The 24,351-nt window shown below is 40.9% G+C and overlaps 1 protein-coding gene and 1 long non-coding RNA gene across 8 annotated transcripts in view; one reads left to right on the plus strand and one right to left on the minus strand.

The window, feature by feature from the left end:
- The window catches only part of CIT (citron rho-interacting serine/threonine kinase), a 90,933-nt gene extending 88,718 nt beyond the window's left edge, over window positions 1-2,215 (minus strand). For all 5 annotated transcript variants that reach the window (XM_024108737.3, XM_024108738.3, XM_024108736.3 and 2 more), the window contains exon 1: window positions 2,080-2,215. The gene's annotated coding sequence lies outside the window, so the exon portion shown is untranslated. The remainder of the gene's footprint in view (window positions 1-2,079) is intronic.
- Window positions 2,216-2,268: 53 nt separating this feature from the next.
- On the plus strand, window positions 2,269-14,408 carry LOC101942989 (uncharacterized). 3 transcript variants are annotated; one of them, XR_010592850.1, is made up of 4 exons: window positions 2,269-2,503; window positions 3,923-3,981; window positions 11,368-11,476; window positions 12,453-14,408. It is a non-coding gene; the product is annotated as an uncharacterized LOC101942989 (long non-coding RNA). The 3 variants fall into 3 exon arrangements; XR_010592849.1 differs by lacking the exon at window positions 3,923-3,981 and adding an exon at window positions 10,244-10,334 and having other exon boundaries at window positions 2,390-2,503; XR_255394.5 differs by lacking the exon at window positions 3,923-3,981 and having other exon boundaries at window positions 2,371-2,503.
- Window positions 14,409-24,351: the final 9,943 nt, after the last annotated feature.

The following is a 24,351-nucleotide window of genomic DNA, read 5'->3' on the forward strand; positions in this document are numbered from 1 at the left end:
AGTGTCAAAAAAGAAATGTTTCAACTTTTTTGGAAATTATTCCGTCATTTTTGACTGAAACTATTTGCTAAATTTGACCTGAATTCGTGAACAGGTTCAGTCAATCCAGAATTGCATTTTTTGGTGAATAAACTATTTGCCAAAACAAATTCACCCAGCACTAACACCAGGATGCATAAGGTCAACAGAAATGTTTGTGATTTTATCAAGTTTCAGTTAAAATAATTTGTTGTTAATCCACCTCCCCACAGAGGTTTAGTCGACCTAACTACATCACACAGGGTGCAAAATTTTTCACAACCCTGAGCGATGTAACTAGGTTGATCTAATTTTTAGGCATGGACCATGCCTCATATGCTTTAGAGGAGAAATAGCAAACAAGATCCTACAAAGTGCTGCCAAACATGCAAGATAAAGACATTGAGAATTGAGATAAAGACACTGAGACATCAAATTGGCCCTGTCAACACTGGTTCTTCACTTGTGAGGTACTCCCTTCTCTTCATGTGTCATTATATAATGCCTGCATATGTAACTTTCACTCCATGCATCTGAAGAAGTGAGGTTTTTTTAACCCACGAAAGCTTATGCCCAAATAAATCTGTTAAGTCTTTAAGGTGCCACCGGACTCCTTGTTGTTTCTGTGGATACAGACTAACACAGCTACCCCCTAATAATTGAGAAAAGAGAATCCCTCTCAGACACAGTTAATCTAAAGGTTACTTGTAACTATAGGAAGAACTATGGATTCATACACAAGCAGGATCTGTAAACTCACACCGTAACTTTAATCACGAGGGGAGATTTTCAAAGCTGTTTAGGAAAGTTAGATGCACAACTCCCACTAAACTTATGGGAACTGTGGATCTAAATCCTTGAGACAGCTTAGAAAGTCTCACCTCACAGCAGTGACAGAGGCAATGAAACTTGTTGGTTAACAGTACAGTAGAACCCCAGAATTACGAACACCTGGGGAATGGAGGTTGTTCGTAACTCTGAAATGTTCATAACTCTGGACAAAAAGTTATGGCTATTCTTTCAAAAGTTTACAGCTGCCAACATTGACGTAATACAGCTTTGAAACTTTATTATTCAAGAGAAAAATGCTGCTTTAACTTTTTTTGGTGGTTTACACTTAACACAGTACTCTACTGTATTTGGTTTTTTTCCTTTTGTCTCTGCTGCTGCCTCATTGTATACTTCCAGTTCCAAATGAGGTCTGGGGTTGACTGGTCAGTTGTAACTCTGGTGTTCGTAACATTGAGGTTCTACTGTACCTGCTTTATAACCAGGCAGGGGGCCTGTCAGCTAGCCTAGTGCACTCAACTCATAGGGAAAAGACACCTCACTGCAACATTTCATAACCAAATGGTTTAAGGGCCATTCATCCCACCTAGGAAGGAGAGCCCTAGTATAGCTGTCACCACCAAGCGTTCTGCTCCCAAAGGACAGGCTGAGAGCTGCCCCCACCCAAGCGATGCCTCAATGTGGGGGGGGGGGGGAGAGGGAGCTGGCAACTCCCTGCCTGAAGGGACGGGCAGGCCCCCAATGAGAGGAGAATAAGGGGGCTTGACCCCCTCCCTCCAAGAGAGGGGACTTAAGGGGCCTATGGGGCTCGACCATCCCCGCAGGAAGAGCCCAGCTCCCAGGAAGACCCCAATGCCTAATGAGATGGGAACTGGGAGGGCTTGACACCCCCATCTCTCCAAGGAAAGAGAGGGGATTGGGGGTAGGCTGACCCCTCCCTGCAGAGAGAGCTCAGCTCCCTCCAAGGGAAGGGATGGGGGCTCAACCCCAAGTCCCTAACAAGAGCTGGGGAAGGGGATCCCTCCCTCCCGAAAGACCCCCAACCGCTAACGAGAGGAGACTAGTTGGAGGGGGGGGGCTGAGCCCCTCCCCCAATGACGGGAAACGGGAGCGTTCCCTAGGTCCAGGGGGAGCCCAGGAAAGTCGGCGGGGAAGAAAGAGTCCCCTCGCTCCACGGAGGGGCCGGGCTCCCCTACAAACAGACACACAAAGCAGCTCTCCGAGACCTCGTACGTTCCCAGCCGCCCCCACGCCCAGGGCCTTTCTACCCACCGCCGCTCTGCTTTGCCGCCATCCAGGTTTGAACTGAGCAGGGGGTAGTGGCCCCATCACCATCATTTCCGGTGACGCCAGGCAGACGTCAGCCTTAGCCAATCCCCCAATGTTCCTGCTGGTGACGTTAACGCTCCGCCCAGAGCACGTTCGTGCGTCAACCCAGCCCCTCCCCGGCGGAAAATCGTTGTGGGAGGAGTCAGTCAGCTCTGAGGCCGGTGCTCGCGCGCGGGGGGGGATGGAATTGTTAACGGTTCTAACCGTCGCGTTTCCCTCTCCTCATCCGCCCCCCCCCCGAGGGAAAGCGAGACTGGGCTTTCCTGGAGGCTGAGGCTGGTCTCGGTCTCGCCAGAAGAGGCAGCCCGCGTACAGCGCCTCGCCCTGCCACTCACCCCACCGTCTGAGGCCTGCCTGGGCCCACAATGTAGGCAAGAGGGGGTAGCACTGAGAATAGGCCTCCCAGGGAGGGTGGCGCATAGACGAATAGGGTGACCAGACAGCAAGTATGAAAAATCGGGACGGGGGTGGGGGGGTAATAGGAGCCTATATAAAAAAAAGACCCCAAAATCGGGACTGTCCCTATAAAATGGGGACATCTGGTCATCCTATAGACGAAATGCCAGGGTGGGGGGGAGGAGGGTACGTGGTAGCACACCCCGGCAACGTGGCGTGAGCCTCATGCAAAAATCAAGTATCGGGGGTAGCCGTGTTAGTCTGTATCTACAAAAACAACAAGGAGTCTGGTGGCACCTTAAAGACTAACAGATTTATTTGGGCATAAGCTTTCGTGGGTAAAAACCCCCACTTCTTCAGATGCATGGAGTGAAAGTTACAGAGGCAGGCATTATCATGCAAAAATGTCACTGGCTCGATGGCGTGGAAATGCTGCAGTGCAGCGTGGGCCCTCCCAAGCATCACCGGGGTGCTGTGCCCAGGGCGCCAGCCGCCTGTGAAGAGGTTGCTGCACGGCCGTGGGAGCTGGGGGAGGGGTGTGAAGCAGTGAGGCTGCCCTGCCAAAGTGACAGGACACTTTGAAAATGTCCGGGGGTTTATTATGCGATGTGAGGGGGTTACTGGTCCAGTAGCTTCAGGGCAGGATGCAATGTGGTGACAGTCCTTAAAAACAATCTGGGCTTGATAACTGGGTGAGTTGACTGGTGAAATTCTGTCAGTTGACCACCTATTAGTTGACCATAGTCAAATATTCCCACAATTATGCCTTGATGGAGGCAGCAGACTGCCTTTTTGATTGAATCATGGTACCGTTCCATCCTTTTTACAACTTGTTTCCCAATTTCTGAATTAAAATAACTCAGTTAAGTAACTTGTTTATTGTAATTAGGCCTAAGTATCTGTCTATAGCTAAGACTAAGCCTGTTGGAGATCATAAAGTCTTTCTCTTCTATTACTACTGCAATAAATTAATGCTTTAAAAAAGAGGATTATTTTGATATTATTTAACTGGTCAATTGGCCAGTCATCAGATCGTTCAGCTGCCCAACCCTAAAATAATCACAGTGTAGTGTAGAGTCTCACAAAGCAACTTGTTACTGTCTTACCATCCATCAATCATTGCAGTTATGGTAACATTGTCTTGGTACCAAGCCAGCAAAATCTGGGACTAATGGTTTGTTGCATGACTATGTGCAAGTCACTTTACCTTTACATACGTCCATCTCTCTTTTTGTAAGATAGGGATGATACCTATCTACCTCAGGATGATGTGGGGCTAATTTTTTGTAAATCAGTTTTACTTCCCTAGATTAAGGGGTCTATATAAATACTAAGATCTATCCTAAACAGAAAAATTGCTTTATCATATTTTATTATGAATTTTATATAGTTCCTCTGGTGATTTACTCCCCTCCTCCCCCCAGGGAGACTTAAGAGGACACCGTTAAGGTAATCATACCACAAATATTATAATTCTATATCTAGGTTCACTTCAAGATACTAAAACTGAAAGTCTTAAAATCTAATTTACTTTCCACCATTTTCACTTCTGATTTATTTGTATTTCACTCAGTTTGAACAATGATCCTAAACTGGTCAGTTCTACTTTCCAGATCTCATGCATTACCATACTGTTGTGGTTTTTGTATGCATAACCCTACAAGGGAATATTTAAATCTCAAAAATCTGTTTATTGAAATCGTTGTAGACAGCTCTTGCACACTCAAAAGCTACCTGTAAAGAAAATGTGTTTCAGGGCAAAAACTAAAAATAACTGACAGCCAGCATTGTTTAATTTAAAGGGACAATATAAAGTTAAATCTTATTATGCTTATAGCTGCGTGTTCCTATATTTGTGTAACCCTTATGGCTAGTCCTTAAAGTGGAGGTCACAGACCTAGCAAAAATCTCTGTCTATATAGATCAAATTGGGTAGTTGAGTGATGCACTTTAAGCATGGTCTTATCAAAGCTGCTGCTCCCATGTTATGATAGACCTCCCCAGCCCTCTCTTGGGGGTGCGGGGAGAGAGAGAGAGAGAGAACAAAACCCCACACAGACCACTTTAATCACTGGTGGTCCTCCAGGCTGGACCAGATAAGACTCCTTGGGACTGGAGACAGACCTGCAAAGAGATGCTGGGATTACAACTTGTTACTGATCCAAACTGACTAGAGGTTTGGTGGATGGCTGAGTGGTACAGCCAAGGGACTGTTACCCCCCACAGATTCTCACCAACAGGTGGGAAGGAATTAGAGGCATTGTTGACAAACTTATTAGAAAGAGGATGACTTTACTTGCACATACACACACACACATATATATATTATATATATGGGCAGTGAAACGATAAAAAAAAATAATGATTAATTGCTCTGTTAATAGAATACCATTTATTTAAATATTTTTGGATATTTTCTACATTTTCAAATATATTGATTTCCATTACAACAATACAAAGTGTACAGTGCTCATTTTATTTGTGATTTTTTTTTACAGTGTAAATACTTGTATTAGGTGAATTGAAAAATACTGTTTACAAGTACTATAGTACAATCTCTTTATCATGAAAGTTGAACTTACAAATGTAGAATTATGTACAAAAATAACTGCATTCAAAAATAAAACAATGTAAAATTTTAGAGCCTGGAAGTCCACTCAGTCCTACTTCTTGCTCAGCCAATCGCTCAGACAAACAAGTTGGTTTACATTTGCAGGAGATAATGCTGTCCTTGCTTCTTGTTTACAATGTCAGCCGAAAGTGAGAACAGGCATTCTCATGGCACTGTTGTAGCCAGTGTCACAAGATATTGACATGCCAGATGCACTAAAGATTCATATGTCCCTTCATGCTTCAACCACCATTGCACAAGACATGCAGCCATGCTGATGATGGGTTCTACTCAATAACACTCCAAAGCAGTGAGGAACGACGCACGATCATTTTCATCATCTGAGTCAGATGCCATCAGTAGAAGGTTGATTTCTTTTTTGGTGGTTCGGGTTATGTAGTTTCCGCATCAGTGTGTTGCTCTTTTAAGACTTCTGAAAGCATGCTCTACACCTCATCCCTCTCAGATTTTGGAAGGCACTTCAGATTCTTAAATCTTGGGTCAAGTGCTGTAGCTATCTTTAGATCTGTCACGTTGGTACCTTCTTTGCGGTTTGTCAAATCTGCAGTAAAAGTAGTCTTAAAATGAACAACGTGCTGGGTCATCATCTGAGGCTGCTATAAAATGAAATATATGGCAGAATGCGGGTATAACAGAGCAGGGGACATCCAATTCTCCCCAAGGAGTTCAGTCACAAATTTAATTAATGCATTTTTTTAATGAGCATCATCAGCATGGAAGCATGTCCTCTGGAATGGTGGCTGAAGCATGAAGGGGCATATGAATGTTTAGCATATCTGGCACATAAATACCTTGCAATGTCAGCTATAAAAGTGCCAGGCAAATGCTTGTTTTCACTTTCTGATTACGTAAATAAGAAGAGGGCAGCATTATCTCCTGTAAATGTAAACAAACTTGTTTGTCTTACGGATTGGCTGAACAAGAAGTAGGACTGAGCGGACTTGCAGGCTCTAAAGTTTTACTTTTTTCTGTTACATAACTGCCCTCAAAACAAAACAATCTAAATTTGTAAGTTGCACTTTCACAACAAAGATTGCACTACAGTACTTGTATGAGGTAAATTGAAAAATACTATTTTATCATTTTTACAGTGCAAATATTTGTAATAAAAATACACATTTTTTATTCTGTGTTGTAATTGAAATCAATATATGAAAATATAGAAAAACATCCAAAATATTTAATAAATTTCAATTGGTATTCTATTTAACAGTGAGATTGAAACTGCGATTAAGCGTGATTAATTTTTTTTTAGTTAATCACGTGAGTTAGCTGCAATTAATATTATATATATTCTGTTGCTGTGTTTTCCAAGTTTATGATTGTATTCCCTTTCCCTAATAAAGATTTCCATTATTTGTACATGGCCTTGCAGTGCTTGCACATGGGGAAGTTATTCCTATTAAGGGCACGCAGCGCAGGCGTATTTAGTTTTCTGAACTGGTTTCATTATTTCAAGAGGGACCATAGATGTATTGAACCTGGCCCTTTTTGCTGCCATTAGCCACCTGGAAGTAGTGTTACATTTGTAGTTTTTTCCCCTGCTGCCTTGCTCTGTGAAAGACCCAAACAAACAAGAGACAAACAAGTACAGGAGAAACTGACAAATGAAACTGATAATACACACACTGCTATCAAATGCACCAAGAAACTGAAAAATTGAGAAAAACATTTCTTTATTCTCTTTGTTATAGTAGGTAAGAAGCTTCAGACTAAAGTGTGCTTTTTTTTTGTTATTTAAGTTGGTATCACTGTAAATTGAGAGCTAAAGGGTTGATTCCTTCATACTTCTACAATGTTTTAAATTACGTTTCAAAGGCAGCCATAGTAGACTGATTCCTTCCCTTCTTAAGAGCCAGATTGGTGAATGCTTAATAATGTGTGACTAGTCTCATTCAATTTAAAGGCTCACCAGCAGAACCCCTGCACGTATACAGAACAAAATACTCATTCCCTACTATTAAATTAATTAAGAGGTCAACCAAAGACTTAACAGAATAAATAGCTCTTAGTTTTTCTTCTGCACCAGATCCTGATATGCAGCTTCACTTGTTTGACATCTCACCATGCACTGGATTGATTACCATCTGTTTAGCACTTCTTGTTAGAAGAGTAGAGGTTTTCCTTGGCCAAAATTTTCCTTCCTCATGCTGTTAGGTAATGTGCTGAGATGGCTGCATTCCAAATGTTCTATGTGCCTATAACTGTGGTGCACTTCAGGATCTTTTAGAATGTAGAGTACTAAGTAAATATAAATTAATGATAGTTTCACTAAAGTTCAGCAGTAAAAAATAACTGCTTATGTGTAAAATGTAAATTACCATACATTCTGAGAATACTGAATGGATTTCTAATACTGAATGGATTTTTAATTTTTACTCTTCGTTTGTATGCTATGAAGGGCCCTTACAACTCTGCTCAATATGTATTGTAATCAGTGGGTTGGTGTGTACATGTATCTTTGCATTCTACATGGAATCTGAATTGTGATGTAAGCCCTATACAGCTTAAAACTATAGGATATTTTCCTTTGTGGATCAGGTAGTGGGTGCTAGTGCTTTTAATAATAAATAAATAATTAGCTCTTACATAGTTTTAGAACAGGCACTCCAACTGCACTGTTATTAATTTTTGAATGGCCATGATGTACTCTGTATAGTCACACGTCTGAAATCCTAGGTAACCGCAGATTTATTACAATGTAAAGTCTGACTTATATGTAAGGAGATATCGATCGGTAACAGTGCACCTATCCAATGCATCTAAGAAGCTGATGACATGTCAACAGCTTTGAAGACTGGTAAAGGCTGGATGGAAGATTAATTCAATATAAACATTTGCAGAATTGCCCACTGGTAATATCTATTTGGCCGTCTGGCTATTTATAGTAAGGTTGTGCAGATTTTTCTTTAAAACATTTGTTCACCTTTAAAAAGGATTCAACTATTCAGTTTTGCCTGAGTAAAGACCCATGACTGCATAAATGAGCTGTTATAATTGTGGTTATACTGTAAGCTTCATCCTTTGGATAAAAGAGAGATTACTTTAAAAGTAAAGCGTACTATAGGGCATGCTCAAATTCACAACTTCTGCATTGCTTCCCCATGCAGCAATGTATATGTCGAAATGCTGTGGGTGAAATTCTGGTCTTGTTGGAGTCAATGGCAAAACTCCAATGGACTTCAGTGGAGTCAGGTTTTCATCCTGTATTTATTTACACACTAGGCCACTGAAGTCTATTACATAAATAATGCATGTTTTAAAGATTGCTTGGGTTCTCATACTTCCATAAGAATTTTCTCTTTTTAAAAAGAATCTAAAATACAGATCACACACATAGTATTAAAGTAATATATCAAATATACAAACTCAAGAAATACAGGGACAACTAAAATGCCATCCATATTAGCTATTTATAGATCATTAGTGCACAAAGGGTTTTTCATATAAGATAGGCGCAGTCCCTGTCCTGAGGAACTTACAGTCTAGGTAGGATAAGACACAGGATGACAAGAGGCAAGGATGTGAAAAAGAAGGGGGATTTACACTGTAGGAGGTCGTGAGGCTTTAAAACAAAGCACACAGACACACCCTCTATATGTCATCTCAGTTCTTCTAAGTGTGTGGTGGCCTCTTTAAGGGGATGTGCTGTTGTGCAGGGTACTACTAGCTCTCAGCTCTTTAAGGAAAGGAAAATTGTGGGAGCTGTACTCCTGGGGGACAAGGATTATAACCAAAGCAACTATAAGAGCGGCCTCTGCTCAGTGTCAAAGATATTTGGACAGAGGACTGGCTAAAAGGCACCAGGCAAGAAGAACAGCCAGGAGAAACATTCAGGGAGTAGGAGGAACTGGCATCTCCACCTTTGGATCCCTGGCTTCATTTTGTAAGGCCATGTAGGAAATGGCCCGTGTAAAAGTTAAGCAAGGTTTGAGTGAAGGAGACACGCTTGTTCACAATTCAGGATATCCAAGCTGTAATCTGGAGTTGAGGAAGAGGCCTGTTCTATTACCCCTCAGCAGCAGGGCAAGCTGGTACTCTCTAGTAGAAGGGGAAAAGGGATAAACAGACTACCGACTGAGCCTGACATGAGACAGAGAAATATAGAGCCCACACAGGACTGGTGAGAGATTACTTTGTCTTCGTTTTGTATGGACTTGTTTTATTGACCCGAGAATAAAAAGGGTGTACATAGGTTTAGTTGGAAGGTTATACAAAGCTGATAATATCCCACCTTAATTGAATAGTCTCATTATAGTTGGTATGGCAACACCCATTTTTTCATGTTCTCTGTTTATATATATCTTCCTACTGTATTTTCCACTGCATGCATCCGATGAAGTGGGTTTTAGCCCATGAAAGCTTATGCCCAAATACATTTGTTAGTCTCTAAAGGGTACATCTACACTACCCGCCAAATAGGGATCGATGTATCGCGTCTCATCTAGACACGATACATCGATCCCCGAACGCGCTCCCCGTCGACTCCGGAACTCCACCAGGGCGAGAGGCGGAAACGGAGTTGACGGGGGAGTGGCGGCCATCGATCCCGCACCGTGAGGACGCAAAGTAAGTCGATCTAAGATACGTTGACTTCAGCTACGCTATTCTCGTAGCTGAAGTTGCGTATCTTAGATCGATCCCCCCCAGTGTAGACCAGGCCTAAGGTGCCACGAGTACTCCTCGTTCTTTTCACAAAGCCATCCCTTCACCAGAGGGAGATGGTGGGCCAACAAGAGATACAGCCACAGTTATAAACTAAGGCATCACCACCAGAGAAGTAAGAACCCCATTACAGCATTTTGGGGGGGGGGGAGGGAAAAGGGGGAAGAGAAGAGGTATTTACTGTGGTAAGTGAAGGCCCTGATAAAGGCCCAGTATGAGGCCTGAGGCCTGAACCAAACTAAAGTAATGGTCAAGACTTTGCTAACATAAAGCAAAGTTAAGCTGTGAGCCAGAGGCAGGCCCTGCCACAGAAGCAGGCAAGGAAAGGGCTGATGTTGCATAAATATATATTCACCTAGCAAAGTTAAAGTATAAACATGGTACCAAGACATACCATATGGGAACATTCCACAGATAACATGGAACAGGCCGACCCATCCCAATGACAGGGGCAAAAGGATAAAATGATGAATAGAGTTGTTTTGATCGAACCAACATGTACAAGGTGAGAGGCGGCACCTTACTACGTAGAGGGGTTGCACCTCAATACGTCAGGAGTGATGTGTAACTTGTTTGTACCTGTGTATAAGAATGTATCCCTGGGGTGGTGTCTTTGTCCAGCCGAGGGGGCAGTGGAAAGTCCCGCCACTGACTGAGCTGAGTCCATTGCCGAGCGGCACTTTCTAGCAGTGTGCCCGGTAGACTAAGTAATCTACGGGGAACTGAAATTGTGTCAGGGTCGCAATAAACCTGGCCGAGGTGCCTTCATACCTTACTAGACTCTGTGGTTATTGGGGGTTCTCGTCAGGTTTGCTGTGTCAGCTATCTGCGCAGAGCTGGGGCAGCACACAGAGGGAACACACGCACGCAGCCGAGTGATATCAACAGGAGAAAGCAGAAGCACCACACCAGTAGCATCTGACAACATTTACATTTTTTTGTCAAGCTGGCTCATGTGGGAATCAGTGTGGGGAAAAAAAACAAAAGTGATTTCAAAGGAGAGATTTGAAGAAGAAAAAAAATCCTTAAAAAGAGATTAGAACTAACTTTTAGGGAGAACATCTCCTGTGGTATTTTTTGATGCATGCTTACCTAGACTTTATAGATAACTCCTTAGCTCTGGAAAGAAACTGTAAGGGGGTTCAGACATTTTCAAAAGGTGCAAATAGCTGTTCAGGCACCCAATTTATATAATCTTTCATGGTGAGTTAGCACTTACCAGCCTTTGAAAACATCCCCCAAGTTTCTTTTCATACAAAGAAAACATGGACCTTGCTTTTCACATAAACAGTGCACTCCCCTAGTATTATGAAAAATTGTTTTATGTTCACTCACTTTTATTATAATTCTTACCCTTTATATTTATTTGCACAAGTAAAATTTAAGGAAAACATTCTGAAACTCCATCCATATTTTTGCTTATAGAACACACTGCGAGTGCACATAGTATTCCTCAGACAAATCAGACACTACCCCTGTCCTGAGAAACTCGCATTTGAGCACACTTCTTATAATGAATATGTGTCTTTTGTTATCAGGTTCCCCCAAAGTTACAGCCCCTTGGTTGCTGAATTTTTGTTTATGCTGAAATCTTGTACACTGAACTCCTGACATCACCAAAGCAAGAGTCTGTCCACGTGGCAAAAGGTAAATTGAGTGAATTAACAACAATTCTTTTTGTGTGTGAACTGAAGTGCTAGAATCCCAGGGGGAGGATTATTTATATTTGTTTACGTTGGCCCGGAAAATGTAGTAGGCTCTTTTCAGACAGACACAAAAGGATGCTCCTTGCTCCACAGTGCTCTGTATCTAAGATCTTAGACAGAGATGAAGGTTTTAAGGGAAGAGGAACAATTCATGGGAAACTTTTATGTAGATCAAAGACTGATGCTCAGTTTTTCCAAAGAACAGACGCAGTGTGAACAGTGGTAGTGAAAGCTACCTAGATACTTATGCCCTTATCACCATAATATGAATGCCTCAAGTAATTAAAAATAAATGTCTTCTTCATCACACAGAGTAGTTGAATTTTGTTAAATGACAGTGACTTTGATTAAGTGTGTTAAGAACTATTGTGGGGAAGAAGAAATGGATTTTCCATTTGTTTTTGAATGCTGTTAAAGTGTGTGGTCTTTCTTATCCCTTCTAGGAGTGAGTTCTATTGGTACAGTTCCCATGAAAGTTCTCCCCCCTGTATTCACAAACTTCTCCCAGTTGGCCAAGTTTCACTTGTTTCAGGGCTTGTGTATATGGGGATACTCAGGAAAGTTAAGACAAATTAACTAAGGTGTTAAGATCATACATATTCATTACAGCACGTTAAATCACCATATAGACGCTCTCATTTGAAATGAAGTGTCCATCATTGAATTTAGCATAGCTATTCTAGGCTGTCAGAGGGAAGGGAAAGAAAGGTGATCTTTTGGGTAACTTTGTTCTAATATTCAAAGCCCACAATGGGATTGACCCAAGACTTTGATTTGGACTTTGCATTCAACACAGCCAGTACATAAGAGAGGAGTGCAACATTGAGGAATACAAAGAGAGGAGTGTAGGCAGATAGATTGCCTATTGAGTTTTGCCATAAATAGCATTCTTTCTGCATATGTGCTTTCATTTCTAGATATGAATTGCAGTAATGAAGCCAGAAGGTTGCAAGTGTATGCATTGCTATTGCTGGAAGCATACGTGATAGGAGGGGACACAGTCTTTTGGCCAGTAGTGGATGATCTTGAAATATCAGACAAGCTGTATACTGAGATACATCAGAGATGGATTTACAACCTTAAATTTACTGCCATAAGAATTAATCTTGGCCACTTAATATTTTAACCTATTTGTGTATAAATGTAAATGGTTGTACTCATTGCTATAGTACCTCAATTGTCATGGCTTCTGGTTGCAAGCATTCTTACCTAGCACCCCCTGCAAGCTATCTGCCATCCAGCTTGGAAATTACCTAATTCCAACCTCTTCCAGGGTAACAAAATATCAAAGTGTAGTCCAAAGTCCCAAAGAATCAGCCTAGCTTCTGGGCCCTGTTCTCAAGCCCTTCCTGGGATTTCATTGGAGTCCTTTTCTCCACTTTGGTATTGAGTACTGTCCCTATTCAGCCTAAGTCTTTGGGAGGCCTCTAGCTTCTAACAGTCTTAAGCCAGAGAGCAGATTTGTGTGATAGGCCTACTTTCCCCAGACTGAACTCTTAGCCCATTTATGAGGCCTTAGTGCTGGGGTAGGCAACCTATGGCACACGTGCCAAAGGCGGCACGCGAGCTGATTTTCAGTGGCACTCACACTGTCCGGGTCCTGGCCAGTCCGGGGGGCTCTGCATTTTAATTTAATTTTAAATGAAGCTTCTTAAACATTTCAAAAACTTTATTTACTTTACATACAACAGTTTAGTTATATATGATAGACTTATAGAAAGAGACCTTCTAAAAACATTAACATGTATTACTGGCACGTGAAACCTTAAATTAGAGTGAATAAATGAAGACTCGGCACACCACTTCTGAAAGGTTGCTGACCCCTGCCTTAGTGTCTGGGTGATTACCAGATCCTTCTTAGTCCCACCCTCTCTGGCTGAAAAGTAACTCATTACTACACAGGTGAACTGAAGGTGTCTGACTTTCCCTTTAATCATTTCTAGCCTATGATGAAGTGTCACCCCATCACAATAAATGTCATTCACCTCCTGACAAGTATGGGGGTACTCTTTGATTTTAATACTGTATCTGTATTTGTCATTAGCATGGTGTGTTTGTCCCGTAATTGGGAGTGGATATTTCAGCCTAGAAGTTTGTCTGGATAGCAGAGCCTACCTGCCTAGAGAAACAAAGAGGAAAAGCCCTTTCTAATAGTCATCTAACAAATTACACATAAGGGTTGTTAAGTGACAGTTGCAAAGAGAATAGCCTTAATGGCTCTAGCCTGCTCTTATGGGGAGCACCCAACCCAGTTTGAACAGGGTGAGTCAGATAGAGTGACCAGATGTCCCAATTTTATAGGGACAGTCCCAATTTTGGGGTCTTTTTCTTATATAGGCTCCTATTACCCCCCACCCCCGTCCGGATTTTTCACATTTGCTGTCTGGTCACCTTATCAGACAGAGACCTACAGACCAGCAAGATTTGAGTTGGCTATGAAACTGTAAATTGGTTCAGTTCCATTCCTGTGACGTAAGAGGAAAGCCTACCTAGCAGCTTGTAGTGAAGCATAAAATTAGATTAAAAGTGTATAGGCTACTTGTTGTTTTTTTAAATCTGTTCTCGGATGCTTTGTTCTAACTGCTAAATAAAAATACTGTGTTTTATGAAGGTTGCTGGTCAATATCACTGGTCACAGGTTTCTAAAGAGAGAGCCTGCAGGTCAAGTGATTGGTATACAGAGAGAACGTACCTGGGTCCTGCTCTAAGAATCACAAGATGTCTGACACAGGTAACAACAAGAGGCCAAACACCTGAATTGGGTGCACTCAGGGACCGGAAAGGCATAGAGGTGCAGGTAGCCCCATAACTACTGAAATGTAAGAATAATGATTTATTTTCCTAATATTTACAATAAAACAAGTAGTTCACTGTTACTAGACGAATATCTTATTTATGTCTGGAATAAAAACCAGATGAAAAAACACCCTACATTTTACATACCTCATCCTCTAGCTTGTTTTATGCTCTAACAGGAACACCACTGACTTTGCAAAAGTGATTTATTAAGCTTCACGATCTATCAAGAGACGTGAATATTGATGTGTTCACATTAACATCCTGTGTAACAGCTGAATACTAGATCTGTCATGATACAATGAGAATCATATGTTGCAGTTCAACAAATGACAGAAGGCTTAATTAAAGCAAAATTGACAAGGTATCAGAGGGTTTTAAGACAAAACAGCTTTATTTTACAAAAGGGAAAGCGTGAAGAAAGGACTGCTTGGCAGAGAAAACATGCATGGAAAGGAGGGGAATATTAAAAACAACTTATTGAAAGGCAAAACTAGTATGTAGAAGTGTGAACTTGCACTACTTGATAAAAATAATTGTAGTTTACTTTTATCTAGAAATGTACAAAGCCTTCAAAAGTACAGCTATTCCAGTATTTAGTTATATTAATGGTTTAAAAGATGGCTAAATCCAGTTATTTTAGTTGCAAGTTTTAAGTGAAGATACCAATTGTAAAGTTCTTTTTAGAGTATTTAAACAGAAGGATTTTACCAGGCAGTACATCGTTAGACTGAAACAGACAGATGTTAAATGCCATCACAATTAAAACTGATTGGTAGAGTTTTAATTCTAACTGGCACTTTTGTTTTCCTAGAACAAATGCAGTCTGCAAGCTAATGGGTGTTTTGTTAGCTATTCAGATCCTTTCCTTGCTTCAAACCAAAATACTACAGAGAAAACACTTTGTTAGAGCTCAATTTAACAATAATTGGCCTCCTCGGCCAGTAGCTTGGGGGAGGCTCTTCTGGACTTTGCATAGATGCCAATTTTGATCCATAGGGGAACTTGTAAACTTTCCATACTTTTTGCTGGCTATATCCTGCTTCTAATGCAGGAGATTGACTTTGTCCCATCCACTTAATTGACATCAAGGGGGATGCTCAGAAAATCCCCCAAATGTCTTAATGTAGATGATGTGTTCTTCCCTGATTAATCTGTCTCGGACATCAGCCAGACACAGAAAGATCTGCCAAACAATTCATATCTTCTTCTAATATCGATGAGTTATAGAGAGACATACGCGCATCTCTCTTTGGCTGACCTCCAGAAAGGTGCAGTGATGTGAATTAATTTGGGAGTTAGCTAGATGGCGTTACAGCTTACATATATGTTGCTACATTGATGTGACTTTTTGGAGTCCAAGTCTGTTTGTTGGTTAGATGTTTCTGGAATTAGATGTAAATTGTGTGGTGCTATTGCTCTGTCTAAACTGCATTATATAGCAAAATGGAAGTAGTTATTTCGGGACTAGGCTGGGCCAAAACAACAAGTTGTTAATGTTTTTGGAGAAAAGGCTGAAGAAGAAGCATCACTGAAACCAAGTTTCTAACGGATTGGGAAATATTCTCATCTCCCCTTCAAATGTAGATGATTTTTTTAAAAATAGGTCAGTTTTAAAGAGTGGCTGAGGAACACAACCACAATTACATAATGTAATTTATTCTTTGTCTTTTAAAATCGATCACACATCTACAGATGGATATGTAAGATCTGAAAATAAGGATTTCAGAGTTGTGGATCAAAAGATAAAAGAGCTCATTTATGTCAAGTCTCCACTTCCCAGACATTTCTTTGGCTTTCTACCATGTAAGCGTTATTGGAATTTGTAAATGGGTGTTATGGATAAAATGTAATGAATAGGCCTGAGTTCTGTCATATGAAACAAAAATGAAGATGCTGGATTACACTTACAAGTTAGCAACAAAAATACTGCAAGCCAGAAGGAGCATGAGTCTTATGTAAAATAAGTACTAAAGGAGATAAGCCTTTTTGTTTTTAAATTATGTAGTCTGGCACTGGCAAATCATTTTTCTAAGAACTTATACATAATAGTCTGTTTTATTTGCTGGTGTTTATGACAGAGTACAAAAGCAAAATCATAGCTTAACATGACTAATTACTTTAAAAGAAAGAAGCTGGAACCTCTTTAGAGAATTAATCCAAAAATTCCAACAAGCATAATTATCTCTACACTATAACCTGATGTATGTGATGGCAAGCATGAAAAGAACAAACGAACAATATTGGTGCTTTGTTCATAATGTAGGTAAAGCCATCACGATGAGCAGTGACAGATTATGTACAAGGAATCTTGCAAAAGACTGTACAAGAAGTTTAGATATTATTAGCTGCCTTTTTATTCAGAATCACGATTTTGGTACTGTATATATTTAAGATGTTCTTTTTCTGAGTGGGTGTGGTTATTCCTGTCTTGGAGAACTCAGTGACATCCTACATGTTACTTTATTTAATTCTTTCTGAATTAGCAGTTGTGTCCTATTTGGTTTGTCAGATTAGGCCAAGAAATATTCAGTATTTTGCAAGAGCTATCGCTTGGGTCTAAAATCAGTTATTCATGTTAATTTGTGTTTGAATATTTTTAAAATATGCTTTATATGACCAAGACAACAATGGCAAATGAAATTAATTAACTTCAGCAGTAAAAATGGGTTGAATTTGACCAAAATTGTTTGCTGGCCCTTAGGCCATTGCAAGACCAAAATATAATTTTTGAACTTTTGGGGATACTACTGCCCTTTAACACTCCTGACATTGTAAGAAAGAACTAAACATAAAATAATTTAACATCCCTTTCCCCAACCAAAACACCAACCTCTTCCCTTGCTACTTGGACTAGAAGACCTCCAGAAGCAGCATACTCCTTTTCTGGGGTAGAGAAAGCATCTTGTGTCACTGCAACAACCCTGCTCTATGGTCAGAGAGCACCACTGATGGTCCTCAGAAGAATCATGTTTAACCCCTTTCAGCCAAAGGAAGGTAACTAAAATATCAGGCCTTGAAAGAGGGAATGCACTAGGCAAGGGAGTTCCTCTGTAGAAAACGTTCCCTTTAAAAAAAGGCTATTTTTATTAGTGTTGGTTCTTAAAGTGATGGATCTGGGCTTCCTCATCCTGAATTTTAATCTTATTTGACAGGAATTTTATTTGTGTATATGTGATTTTATGCTGTAATCGATGGTTTGAGCTTGCTGTTTAGTTACATTGAAAGAGATAATATATAGAATTCAGAGCTCCAGTTGGAAAACCACACCCCAAAAACATTTGCCTTCAAATCTTCTCTGTTTTTAGGTACAGTTGTCAAATTATGAATGGAGGGGAAGGGACGGTGGCAATTTGCTCATCTTTTCACTTACAAAGGCTGCAGTTGGCTCAAAGATTCTTTCATGTGTCCACAGGCCCCACTTTCAGAATTGCAATGAGATCTTCATTTGGAGCTTTTGAAAATAAAATACATATATTTTCTTTGACTTTTTTTGTGTTTTGAGAACACTAAGGGATATTGGGAGACAAACTAAGATCCTTGACATTACTCTTAATGATTTGCCTATCAACTATAATATAATAAATCAGCATATTTCATTGCTTCTTTAGCCCAAGCTCTTTGTACACACGGAGGCTCCTTGCAGCCCTCCATGCTCCCTGTGTGCTACTCTCCCATCCCCTTCTAGTTCTGGAACCTTCCCCTCTTCCTCTTGCCAGGAGCTCTATACCTACCCACTTCCCCCATCCTTATTACGTTGATTCTCCCAATTTCCCTCTTCTGATTTTCCCTAAAATCAGTAGGGTTCTGTCCATTGAGGCCTAGAACATTCCTGGAAATTTGGAATTGATCAGATCCAGCATTCAAGAGTTATTGGCTGGAAATACAACTTGGCCTATATATGCAATGAAGCATGTGACCCCTCTCCTTTAGAAGCTCATGGACACATGTCTAAAATCAGGGATGGCTATGTTTTTTGCTGCCCCAAGCACGGCAATCAGGCAGCCTTCGGCGGCACGTCTGCGAGCAGTCCACTGGTCACGCGGATTTGGCGGCGTTTCTGCGGGTGATCTGCTGGTCCCGCGCCTTCGGCGTACCCACCACCGAAGCCACGGGACTGGCAGACCTCCCGCAGGCATGCCGCCGAAGACTGCCTGTCTGCCACCCTCACAGTGACCAGCAGGCCGCCCCCGCGGCTTGCCACCCCAGGCACGCGCTTGCTGCGCTGGTGCCTGGAGCCGCCCCTGTCTAAAATGATCTCTTGCTTGATTTTACCCAGAGTGGCATACCAGCTGAAGGTACGTATTTTTGGGGCTTCACAAGCTTGGCCAGTAATACAATAGACCTACATTTTCTAAACATTAAACAAATTAGCTAACTATTTGCATTTTTGTTCACATCAGGTTGTAATGGTCAAACTTAAATGCCAACAGTTGGAAATTCATACTAACTATGTAAACTTCACTGTTAACTAGCAACTTTTCTGAAAGAGAACACTAGCCGTCATTTAAAAATAAAAACACCAGTGCAGAGAACTGGCTTCTCTGTCAGTTTGGACCATCATAAAGAGATGAAGGCAGGGATCAGTAGGAGGCAGGGCTTTTATACTCTTGGATTTAGAATACTGGATTTGAGGGACAGAGGCATGCACCCTTTCATAGTTACAGAGCTAGCTGCACCTCTGTCCCTTTTCTGATCTCAGAAGGTATGTCTACACAGGGATAAAAGACCTGCCGCACAGCCACGGCTGGCCTGGGCCACCTGACTCAGGATGTGGGGCTAAACATTGCTGTGTAGATGAGCTCTGGGACCCTCCACTCTCGCAAGGTCCTAGAGCTCGGGCTCCAGCCTAAGCCAGAATGTCTATACATCAGTTGTTCAGCGCTGGAGCCTGAGCCCCTCAAGCCCAAGTCAGTGGACTCAGGCTAGCCACAAGTGTTTTAATCCCTGTGTAGATGTACCCTGAGTATACCCACCTCAGGTTTTAGTGCCTTTACCTATCTCAGTGTGGAATTTCACAATTCTTCCATTCTTTGATAGGGCCCTGGGCTATAGAATCCTGTGTATCCACTGTGCATACCCTGCAGCTCCAACCAAGTTCAGGCCCCTGTGACTCTTCCTACTATGACTAGTAGCTTACAATGACTAGACAGCCTTCTTAAAAGTATCACTTATTTTAACAGTTGGAAAAAAGCAAAAGAAAAAAAAGGATTTTAAAACAATCTACACACACAGGTGTTTTACCCAAAGTTTAGTAACCTAGGCAGGCCTAATTTAGAGACCCCCCACTGCAGGTGCCTGAACAACAACTGCTGAGAGAGAACGAACATGAACTTTAAACTTTGCTATAGTTCTTCTCTCCCCCCAGGCTTTGACCCTTCTGGTGAAAACCAGTCCTGCAAGAGATCAAGACAGGAACAACTCTCAAGTGTTTGCTGAGGGCTAGCTTATCTTAAGCCATTTTTTTCCTTCTTGAATGTTTCCAAAGAGACTCCTGTGGAGATAAACCACTGTAGTCATACAGAAAACACATCAACATTCAGTATTTCTTAAATTTATTCCTGCTCAGTGCCAGATCAGTGGCACCCCTCTAATGGATAATTGCCTTACTACCATGGCTCCTGTGGTCACATGGCAGGGCACACAACACCCACTGTGGACAGCAAAAGCAATACTTTAGGAGAACACCAGAAACTGGTAACTAATCTTTTTCCTTAACCTCTCTTTCTCTCGTAAGGGACCACATCTGCATGAGTTCTATGCAGAGGACGCAATGTTTGCAGAATGGGAATGTTTCACTTTTTTATTTGCACATCTTTTCCACACCAAAATAAAGAGGAGACTGCAGTACTTCAAATGTACAAAATCACTATGCCTAGGCAATTTATAGTATTTAGTGTCAAATGTTCGTTGTGATTATGGAAATTTTTGGATTTAAATTAAAAAGCTTACATCACACTTGCACGTGTAAAGCGATGTCATCTGTTTTTTATCCAATGCGCAATTCAAGAATTCCTATAATTGATTCCCCTTGACAGCTTAAGTACCCGCACTCGCCTACACCGCACATACTGTGCTTCCTGACATAGTCTATGTTGGGAGTTACAAATTGAGCTATGATATTTCAACAGAGGAAACTAGTTAAGTCAGGTCAAATAAAATAAGAAGCAAAATCTGCTGGGGTTCTTTCAAGTGGCTGTCAAATGGCTCAAGCATCAGTAACAGTGTAATAGTTTTTAAATGTTGATGGGCTGTCAGAAGAAAAATATATTAGAAAAACAAAATGAAAGTATGGATGCAGGATTGTTATTGCTCAGACAGACTGCAAGTCTTCTGTGTTGTTCGTGCAATTTAATTTGGTCTGGAAGTCTGCTGTGATGTGTTCCTTTAGGGTCTGCTGAATGACAATCATGCTGAACAGAATCCCTACGGATGAGCTCAGATGCTACAGTGATGACAATATAAGTATTTGGATAAATAAAGGAGTTTTTTCCTTCATGCTGACAAGCCATCAATGCTTTGTTGGATAAACGTGTTTATATCCAATACAGTGTATCCCAACCTTTTGGTGCAACTCTAGTTCTCCAGAAAGTTGGAAGTTCTACAACCAGCTTACCAGACTAAGACCTCAGCTGTGCAAAACAGTGCTTATTCTACCTATTTGCTTTAACATGCTTTGACTTGAGATGCAGCTTGGGCTGCTCCTGTGTCTTACATGTCATCCAAGCTCGATGACATGTAAGAGTATCCAACTTCATAACTGGATAGGACAGGAAACAGGCATTGGTAGGGTACTTGTGTTCTCCACAGCAGCTGATCATTAAAGGCCCAATTCTGCAACCCTTAGTCAAGTTAAAATGCACTTATTCAGTTAATTCTCCAGTAACAGTGTGCATAAATGAGTGCTAGTCAATATAACTAAAGTTGCAAAAGCAGGGACAGCTCAGACTACTAGCAACAAAAGCTTGAACCATCATTTCTGGTACATGTACCATTACTTGAGATCTAATCAAATATATGAATATGAAGTGGTTTGATTTTTAAGAGAACTATTTGAAATGTAGATGGAGATATTTACTTTTCTGGCAGTGTCAAAGGATTCCTCTATTATACATGCTCCTTCCAATTTTATGAACCAATTCTAAAAGACAAGCAAGCAAGTTGTGCCAGTGACCATTACTTACCTTTATAACAAAACAAAAAACAAAACAAACAAAAAAGAGAGAACCTGGAGGTGGCCAGGACCAACAGACGTTTTTGACAAAACCCAGAAGAAGGAAAAATAATCTTATGGGTTCTATGACCATAGATAAGATGATATTATTGTGTTCTCCCTGGAGGATTTTCCCTTGAACCAGGCCAACCTATAGCAGTGTCATGCTGACAAGTAAAGAATCCAGACCTCCTTCATACTGCCCTTTTGTACATAAGTTATCTAGTACAGGGTACCATTGGAGTGGCCCAATGCACTCCATCCTCTCTTCCATCTAGAACTGAGCAAGCCATATCCACAATACTTCAACCATTTCTGACCTGAGAAGCAAAGAACTTATGCCAAGATTCAATATAATACACTTTGATAGGCTTTCAGTGTTCACATATGACCTGTATCAGAGGGGTAGCCGTGTTAGTCTGAATCTGTAAAAAGCAACAGAGGGTCCTGTGGCACCTTTAAGACTAACAGAAGTATTGGGAGCATAAGCTTTCGTGGGTAAGAACCTCAATTCTTGCATCTGAAGAAGTGAGGTTCTTACCCACGAAAGCTTATGCTCCCAATACTTCTGTTAGTCTTAAAGGTGCCACAGGACCGGACCCTCTGTTGCTTTTCACATATGACCTGTAAATCATGCCCTTTACAATCTTTGGAGTCAGAAATTGAGGGGTCTTTTTCCCCAAAAATCCAAACTTGAGGCATTTCATATACATAACTCCCATTGACAGCAGTTAATAGCTTCCATAAATCCTCACATGTTGATAGAATAGTCCTCTAACACGATATGAAGAAAATACTTCATTGATTTCTAGAGATGGAAAAATAAGTAGACAGACGTAGAATGCCCACAATAAAAGGGTTGGAAACCACTGAGGTTACCCTCAATAGATATGAATGATCTCATCTAAAGATCAGCACAAAATGAGCATAGATTTAGGCTTATTTAATTAATATACCTATGAAAGTCTCATCACTTCCATGTTTTAGAGTACTGTGGTTTGTTTCGACTGTACCTTTTCATTGAGGCAGTAAGTCACCAGGAGAGAGCAGTGCAGCTCTGGGTAAACAACATATACAGAAGCATGTGCCAAGGTAATGAAAATCACAAGGGTCCAACCCTACTTTTCACATGCACACACAACTCCCATGAGGACATCCATGGGTGCTTTTCAGTGCATGAGAAATGCAGGAATAAGCTTCAAGGTGGTACAACAGCATTGCCAATGCAGATTGCAGACTCTCACTATTTAGGTTAGACACTGTCTTTTTTGCTGCAAAGTCACTTCTGAAATCCTAAATAAACAATACCGTAGTGCAAACACATCGCTGTTTCCATTATTTATGTGGAGGTTAGTCGGCTAGGTATAAACAAAAAGATCCTGCAATGAATACTACCTGCTGGCTATACTATACATAGTATAGAAGACTGCAGCAGTTTTCTCACAACCCTCATTTGGTAGGAGAGAGAGCCTGCCACTTTTTAGACAGAATAATTAAAGTGAATTTAAAGAGGGCAACAAGGGCAGAATCTACTTTACTGAGGAAAGTCTTGAATCTGAAATTCACCCACGCAGGAGCTGTGTGCAAGTAGATAATTGAGACAGAATATATTAATGACAAATATGGTCTGCACACTTCCTAAAATATCTAGAAGTGTACAATGCAGTATTACGGGTTAGTAGGAGAGGCAGAAAAACAAAGGGAGCTTTTTATCTCAAGATTTATTTTTTGTCATTTTTTGAAAGAAAGTATGAACTTTATACAGAACACCCCCAACAAACCTGTCCTAGAACAAAGATTTCATTATCCCAGAATACCATACTTTTTCTCTGATTTTGTTTTTATGTAACATGGCCAGTAAATTTGATCTATTATGATCCATCACTGAATTAGTAGTACAGGAGGAGTTGATATTCTGAGAGTGTCTTGCAACAGATATGTATTCTCCCTGCTATGCTGCCATATTTATAGCCAATTTTTCTGGACTGGATCCACCTAACCTGAACAAAGAAAGACTTTGGACTTTAAAAAAGAAAAAAAAAAGTTGGTATGTCCCCATTTCCAATGGAGAGCAGATTTGGCTCTTAAATTTTAAAATCTCACCAGGTAAGATTACTATGACCTTTGTCCTTCCTCTCTCTTTCTTGCTATTTAGCACACTTTTTGTGATTTGTCTTAAATTTTGATTGCAAGCTCTTTGGAGCTGTGTCAGTGTCCTTCTGTTCTCTTCAGGCTTTTATAGGATAACCAGTATCCATCTGTGTCAGCTATGAAATAGTATAGAATAATTATGCTTTAACCTTTAATATGCAGCCTCAAAAGTCTAATATTTCTAATAGGAGGAAGCAAACAATAAGTATTTTGTCCCTTACAGCTACTTGACTTGAAGAGAAAGTGTGGTCTAATCATTAGAGCAGAAGATTGGGTTGGGGGAAATGAAATCAGGCAGGAATAATCAGTTTGGGGCTTGGTATGAAAGTTTCCCCGTTCTAGCAAAAGCCTAGATGACTCCAATTTACCTGTCTTAAAGGCACTCATTGCAGTCAGAGAAAACAATCCCCCTCATATCTGTATCATTTGAGGCAGTGGAAGTCTTGAAATATTGTCTTTCTACTTCTGAGGTGGTCTCATAAAATGTAGGCTATGCCTCATTTTTGCAGTACCTATTTGCACTCCCATTTCCAACATTCATTTTCAATAGACTTCCATCTGAAGGGGAGTGATCATTTAAAGTACCCATTGTGGGGAACTACCTGAGAGAAAGAGTGCTTAGTGCAGATGTTCTACCTAAAGTCCTGATTAGCATA

The sequence above is a fragment of the Chrysemys picta genome, chromosome 15 (assembly GCF_011386835.1).
Source record: "Chrysemys picta bellii isolate R12L10 chromosome 15, ASM1138683v2, whole genome shotgun sequence".
Taxonomy (NCBI): domain Eukaryota; kingdom Metazoa; phylum Chordata; order Testudines; family Emydidae; genus Chrysemys; species Chrysemys picta.